Below are 8,391 nucleotides of genomic sequence, written 5' to 3' on the forward strand. Positions count from 1 at the left end.
CAGAAAACTAAGAAAAACACGTCTAGATAACACTGTAATTCGGTCAACGAATCTCAAAAATTAGGAAAATGGTATGAATATGCAAAAGCCATCAATGACAACACAGCCTCTCACTTCAAATAGATACAATCTGATATGATACACAAATGGATGTACAAATCTGCTCGACTGTTTTTTGATTCGAAATTGAAAGCACTTAGCACGAATTGTCCCGGTGGAGCAGTCGAAAATGATCCCTTGGAAAACCTCCCCACAAAGGACTAATTCAACGCTATTATGACAGCTAAGCCCATGGGTTTCCAAAGCGCTATATTGCAATAAAATATTGATATTTAATGATCAAATGGGCCGAGTTGACAATAGGATGTTCTGTGCGTATAGTGCAGTACGGCTACGGTCCAAGACCCAACACTGGCGATTGTATCCGCATGGCTTAAGTTATTGTTTCAGTCTCAGTTCAATCGGCATGCATGAAAAATGTATCATCAATATGCAAAAATGAGGTAATTCAAATCGAAGGGTAGAAATGTTATTTAATGGATGCCCTCCATAGCAACCAGGGCATTCAAAATTTCTTTTATTTTGTTTTTGATACTGACTCGGACCCGAATTTTGATATTGTACCGTAAATTGACAAGGTAACTTCATCATCAGGGTATTAATTGTTTCGATCATCAAACTATGTCGCTTCAGTTGACTATTTTCAAGCACTAGTATTTTGACATGTTTGAAGGATACCTCTATCATTGTCTATTACCCGGTCACATATCACTCACCTAGAAATATAGGGTTTCATAATCTTGGTTAGGAAATTCAATATCAGATAAAAATCGATTTCGTGACGAAATGTAGAAACTGAGCTAGATTGGAGGTATTCTTAACTATCGAATAACTCGGAGAATACCGTAAAGTTACCACCCCTCCCTTGAACAGTCGTCGCCATTTTGAGCAAAAGCTTAAAAGTGCAAGTTTCAGGTTACCCAGCGCGTCCTTGTTGCAATCATGGCCCGGGCCGCTGGGCGCCTTCAGATCGTCGGAGGCATGACTGAGGCATAGACTTGGGAATATCAGCTAACCTACTAAAATGGGAAAATTACTGCGCAACTCCTAAGTCTTCTTAAGTGCGGAAGGGGATAGCGAGATAAAATGTTCATTTACCTTCCAGTAAGGTTTCAATATCGCGATAAAATCGCCCGACTCTTACCCATTGCGCATGTGCGGGCTCTTGATTGCTAAGATGGCGGACAAGTGCATGGTATCTCAGAATGTCGGCGTGGTTTTCTTCTTTTGGAAGATTGTGTGTTTATTTTCTAAGGCTTGACAATTGATTTATCAACTTATACTCCATAAACATCAATACACGGCTCCATAAACATCAATACATGGCGACATTGAGATCTTGGACTTGATTTTAGAACTCATCTCGGCGTGATACGACGATAAAGTTTTTCTTTATAATATCATTCCGAGAGCTTCACTTCGGTGAATCGTCCTTTGAAGTGTCTTGATTTGGATCTTATAAAGTTCTGGGTTAGACGCATGACTGTTAGATAAGCCCTTATGGACCATGATTTAACTTGTAATTGTCTCGGAGGTGACATTGAGCTTAAAATAGATCTACAAAATGTAGACTCTTGATTCCGGCAGAGAACTGTTGTTTATCTTAATTAATGAACATAAAATTTTGGTAAACAATGACAATACAGTGATATCTTTTTCTGTAAGAAATATGGATGAGTGTCAGTAGTGTTGTAGGTGCCATGATTATGTTTTGGCAGTTCATACGGTTTTTGGTCTCGTTGAAAAAACCATTTCTTAATTGGAAACTGTGGAAACTGAATGACCAGAATACTCAATTAACACTTACCATGAGATTAGATTATGTCTGACCTCTCTGGAAAAAATATCAATTCATTGTTTTTATTGGGCGGCGTTGACTTAACAATGGGATAAAAATCTAAAGAAAGCTCATAATATGTGCAGATAACAGTCAAGGGGACACTGACTTGAGATTTTCAAACCGGATGGGCTCCTTACTGTGATAGAAAATAGAAATTTGAAACCCACTGACCAGAGCCCTTCAACCATGACCAACATGTCACCAACCTGGCTACAGATGTCGCAGTTGGTCGCCACAAAAGCGAAAATCTCAAGAACGCGAAAGGACGCAACTTAAAATCATGAAAATGGCTACTTCTGAGGCGGAGTACTGCCCGAGAGCACTCAACGCGCAAGGGATTAGAGTTGGAGTGTCATAAAGACATTCAACCCCGATAGACACTGAGTGAACTCATCTCTAAGTCTTATCACGCCAGGCCGTGACATCGCCTGTCAGCGCCGGGGTGATTTACGGCACCGGATTAGAAAGATCTCGAAATTAAATTCGTAAGACGCTTTTTAGCAACTGCAGGGTTTCGCTTTATTTTGTTCAGTGCTGTAGAGATGCGTGGTGGTTGTCCTCATGGTGCATATACGCTATGCATTGGCCACCCTGGAATTATTACCAGTTCAATTGTAAAATTGTCTTTGTCAACGTTATATTCAAATAGCACACAATCAAGTCGAGCAACTGATACCCCGGCGACATGAAGAATGCAACTCAGTTTTCCCAACTGGGTTTATCTTGGCGGGGTGGGGTAACTTGTATGAGGATACGGATTAGAATCCAACAGAGAATTAAATCAGGCGAATTATGACTTCTGACTTGGTATATTCTGTATGCCATTTAGTTATTTGAAATGTGTAACTGTCTATTTTCACATAGTAAATCATGGACAAAGTGATGGTATAGGTGGAAGTTTCACGTTTGTTTTCTGATATCACGCTGCATAAGCTAAAAAAAACAAACTACAATGAGTGCCAAATAGATAACACAACCTAACTCCTATAGCAACGGATTTTCATAAAAATGAACAGGACTTGAGCGCAAAAAGTAAACACTTCTGTCTGTTCAAGTGTGGTTCAACACTAGATCACTTCATCGTTTCGACCAATGATCTCAATTTTAGCAACACCCATCCAACACTTCCGCGCGTGTGAGGACTTTGGTTCCATAGATAAACTTTCTCCGTAGATTTTCAAGTTGTTATACGTTTGGTAATACATTGTCCTGTAGAATAAACTATTTTGCCGCGACGAGCAAACACTGGCAAGGGTGCAACGGACTTTCTTTTAGTATTCCTCCCGCCTTCGCACACAAGAAACGCCGTATCCATCGCGTGTAGTGTCGGGACGCGTGGCGAGCGTGTGGTTAGTTCTGTTGAGCTGAAGCTGAATAGGGAACTCTTCAACTTAGTAATAGTACCTGTACTTTCACTTGACCGGTTATACAGTGTTTTGAGAAGTTCTGACATGATCGTATTTTAAGAGATTATTTTTGAAGTAGGGCACATGGTAGACCAACGTATTTTACATCAAAAACATTTGAAAATTCAAGCGTAAGCCCCTGTTTAAAAACAAGAATCTGAATTACATATTGTTCGTACTCCAGCATTAGTCAAATGGCACCACACATTACATAAAATTACTCAAAATGCTGACCTTGAAAACATGTTACCGAAATGTATCACGTGACCGAGCAAGTGTCATTTCCCGAAAAAGATGGATACATCACCAAACCAACTCCAAAACTAAAGAGTACGAATATAAGCACTGGTCATAATGACACTATATCTCCATCTGATAGGACACCGGGGCGTTTGATCGCACCATAGTCTTCGGAAACCATATGTTAGTTTTATTAGAGCATTTTCCCTCCTTTTCTATAAGATCCGATCGGAACAATGCGCGGCCATCGCCTGGGCATTCAATTTTCCGGTGACGTTGTTCATTAGGATGATTAATCACTGGTCACTGTATCAACATGGCTCTCCGCTGGCTCTGTATTGACTTTAATGTATCGTGACGACCTTTGATGAGGAGAGTCAAACGCTTTTTTGTCCAAATGTCCATCATTCAGAAGTTACTGTGTCAAAAGTAGTGTGCTGAATATCCCCCAGCATATGGCATGCATGATTATCATGTGCCTCTACACTTAAGTCACCGTAAACAAGTAAAGTTAAAGTTAAAATTTGAAGTAGAATTTTCTATTTTATTACGAACAAATTTGTCATGGACACACTTGCCTTTTCCCCCACCCCTCAAGCTTCAGTGCCCAAAGTTCCTGCTATATGACTACCAAACACAGCATTCTATCTTTCTGTTTTGTAGCGTCCTAGTGGTAAATACCTCTCACAAACTTCATGTATATAACGAACAAAAGTTGCCGAATAAGTTTGTATATAATATCAGTTTTTATTCAAGAAAACGATGTGATGGTTGTCTATCCAACGCCTTGGGACAAGGTCTGCTCTTATATATTATGTGTGCTTAATGTAATTAGGTAAGTCACTTGGACACCAGAAGTAAAAAAATCTAGCTGGCTTCAATCCAAAATTTAAAAAAGGTCTCTTTTTAAAAATCTCTGAAAAGGTCTATTAATTAGTCTCCGCCGTGGGCTGAGACTTTTGTGCTAGGGCATTATTCTCGACAAGAAAATTATTCCAGCACACTCTCGTCTCCAGGTCGAAGTTGTGTATGTATGTAAAGACAGCAATGCATTGGAAAACGTCAACAAAGCGAGGCTTGTCCGTATTTCTATCGAGCAAATCTGGGCTCCAGTGCGAAAGTGCTATGGCAATGCACAGCGGAGTTATAGAGGCAATACATAGAACAAACCTCTATCTCAACCGGTACCACGGTACCTAAAAGCAGTTACACAAGCTTACGGTGTATACAATGTATGATATTTTGCGGTCTGTCTTCTGACACCGAGTCCTGGTACGAGTTTGTGTACATTATTGCATGGTGTCTATACAGCGATAATCTACAATTATCTACATAGTGTATGTTGTACATCGATTTTGCCGATTTTATAGTCCTCATTTGACACAAGCAAACTCTCCCTAAAGCTTTCAAAGTTTTGAATGGTATCAAATCTGTTCTAAGCAACATATAATGACTGTTTCTTATGTTTGTGACAACTTAATCAACGAGTTTGAGTGATTTTCAAAACATTTCTTTTGGCATAAATTATGACGTCTTGGTCGCTGAAAAGTCTCAGTGGCGGGAGATTTGAACTTCTTACACACAGCAATGATGGATTTTGCTTCGGGCTTTTAGAAGAAGGGATATTAATTTGTAATGCTATAAAAATTGCTGTAAATTGTAGACAGTTGCTAATCAACTTCCAAAACTAATCCATTTCGGACTTTGATTAGCAAAACTGCTACTCGTTGATAAAATGCGTTTCAAGCCTAGGTGTCCCCAAAATGTTCACATTTGAACAGTAAGGGGTTTACGTACAGCCTGACACACCCGCGTCTCACTGTGGCGGAGACTCCAGAGTCTGACAAGACTCTACTGACAATTCTAGTTGAAAGTTGTTTAAAAAATCTATGAAATTATGGTAGAAACGAATAGAGTCTGAAGACATTGTAATAACCTGATAACGTGGGACCTGGTGTTGTAGGAAGATAAACCAACAAATGACCAAACTAGACCAAATTTGGCGTTTCAGGAATCTAACGTTGTACATTTACTTTTTTCAGGATGCACCAGGTCAGGTAATTCAGTAGGAGTTGAAGTATCCAATGGTGGGCACGTGGAAGAATACAGAATGTCAAAGAAATCAAATCACATACTTATGTTTATGAAATCTTCTTATTCATTCGGTTTACGCTTATCGGATTAATTAGCTGGAAACATAGGCCTGTCTAGCCGCTAGATGAACGGACAACAAGTGTCCAACATGTTTACACATATTTGATTAAGTTATACCACGGATGTAGTGCTGTACATCTGAGGTTTTACATGTGCATATTTCGCTATTGGACTTATAGACAGTAACAACATTATATTAGGACTCATCCTCAACCCTAAAATAGGCCTCGATCATTCGCTATATCGGGTCAGATTCTGGCCAACTAATTCATCAGATGATGTTTTTTCCATGCATGATTTGGGTGTATATATGCCTAACTTAATAATAATATACATGTAGGTATTTTTCTCCAATCATGAATTGGGTGTATGCCTTAGTTGATAAGAGTACAGTTATTTTTGTCCAAGCATACTTCGGGTGTATGCCTAAGTTATCAAAATAATAATCTTTGTCTATGTATGATTTTGGTGTATGCCTATGAGTTATCAAGAATTAACTTTCAAATTTCATTCTAATTGAATTTTTGATTTTATTTGCAGGATGCACTCAGAAGGAGCTGATGTATACAAAAAATCGGCAAATGGAAGATACAGCAGACCAAAGAAATAAAATCACAGGGTTCATCAATTCTTCTATTTGGTATTATTCATTCAGTTTTGGCATGTGCATTTAAACACCGGACAGTGTATAATGTAGTTTGAGATGGTTATGATGGAGTGTCCCGGATTGTGTTATTTGTCTTGGCCTAGGCCTAATTTGATACCCATAATGTGATATCATGGGTAATAATCAGGTAGCCAGGGCATGCATTTCAATGTACATTCTGCATCAACCACATGTCAAAATGATTTTTGTATATCATTTCCAAATCCTCTTCACTGATACTAGATAGGTCTAGCCTGAAGTAGGCATCATTAGCTTTCTGGGAAGATTCAGGCCAATACTTCGTCAATAGATATTTGTCCATGCATGATTTGGGTGTATGTATGTTTAAGAATATAGTTATTTTTCTATGCATGATTTTGATGTATGCCTAGGTTTGTAGGAATAGAGTAATTCATGTCCATGTATGATTTGTTTGTATGCCTAATTTAGTAAGAATTAAGTTTTATTTCCCATTCTGATTGCATTTTTATTTCATTTGCAGGATGTATAGTCCAGATCACTGTAGAAGCTACCAGTTGTCGGCAAATGAAGAACACAGCGGACCGGAACAAAGAAACTAAATCACATGCATGTACTTCTTCTCATCAATTACTCGTTTCGGTATATTCATTTAGTTTGTGCGTACATAGGCTGTAGCTATTCTTGCATTGGCAGAAACACCGGTGTGGTGATAGTTTTTCATCGCCCAACATTCTTATCACTTCACCTCCCGAGCGTAAATTCTTGCTACATCGGCCAAGCTTGCTAAATCCCATTGCACAGTGAATCCTTACTCTGCATAAAGACATTAACGGGAGATTTTCCGGCTGATTTGGTAGACTTGATGGCCATAATAGCAGCTAATCCTTTACAATGACAGCAAGATACGTATCCTGGTTTCGTCCTGGTGTGTGTCACAAGAGATAAGGGAGGAGACATCTTACTTCCCCGCTCGTTAACGCTATCTGTGGACATGTTGACAGAAAGCAAGTCTCATTCCGCTCAACAATGCCACGACAAACGTTATGGCCCTCGATCAGTACTACCAAAGATTTATTATATATTTTTGGTACTACGTACTTCTTTGCTTGGTAAAATGATATAAATGACGAACTTGAATTTACATTTTACAAAAGTGGTACCGGTAACTTGCTTTTCTTTGTTTTCAGGAATGAAGTTAAATTTTGAAAGAGACTGCATCAGTGCACGTTGAATAATATTTTACAATGATATAATATAACACGATACAGGTTTGAGTCGAAAAGGTACCAGTTGTTACGAATAATAAAACAAAATTTTACGCACATTTTATAAAGTTTCCCTGCACCCAACCCCACAGTGCATTTCCTCTATGTCGCATTGACCGCCGCTACCGAAGCCTACTAACGGCTGGACCGGTAAAAGCAGCCAGGTCCGGACGGACGGATTAACTCAAATAATCAGATGAAATCAGATAAAATCGTATCATGATAATCTGGGTATCGATTTCATTTTAGTTTTATTTTGTACCCTAAGGGTTTTCTTACCTGGTTCTCTTTAATAGCAAACGCAAAAATTTATGCATCTTGGTCGATTTCGAAGTTGGGCTAAATATTTTTCCTCGGCAAAATGCAAAAGTTTTGCACAATAGGAACAACTTGACTTTTATCAAAAATAAAAATGCAAATCGAAAGAATTGGTTTTCGCCGTACCCATCGCGGGTAATCTGTAGTTAAAAATTTACGGTGACAAGTAAGTCTAAGATAGATGTATTGTTTCAAGAAACAGCACAAGCGCAACTATAGACATACTTGTCTATTTTCATATTTATATTTGCGATAACCGCGTGTAGGCTTAAACCATCTTAAACGCTATAATGCTACGGGCAGTTTCCTTGGCTAATGACAGTCTCAGAATTGCCTTTTACGCCAATCCGTCCAAGTGGAAGCGCATCGTGCCCCGGAACAACCGTTGACCCAGTAAAGAAAAGCTTCCCTGGCATTTTCCCGGGGTCAGTAGCCAGAAAGCCATCTCTCCATTTAGTCTGTGTAGTATTAATGGAATAT

The 8,391-nt window shown here is 39.0% G+C and overlaps 1 protein-coding gene across 3 annotated transcripts in view; it reads right to left on the bottom strand.

The window, feature by feature from the left end:
- The window catches only part of LOC135501739 (LIM/homeobox protein Lhx3-like), a 30,875-nt gene that overhangs the window by 20,889 nt on the left and 1,595 nt on the right, over nucleotides 1-8,391 (bottom strand). The window lies entirely within an intron of this gene.

The sequence above is a fragment of the Lineus longissimus genome, chromosome 17 (genome assembly GCF_910592395.1).
Source record: "Lineus longissimus chromosome 17, tnLinLong1.2, whole genome shotgun sequence".
Taxonomy (NCBI): Eukaryota; Metazoa; Nemertea; class Pilidiophora; order Heteronemertea; family Lineidae; genus Lineus; species Lineus longissimus.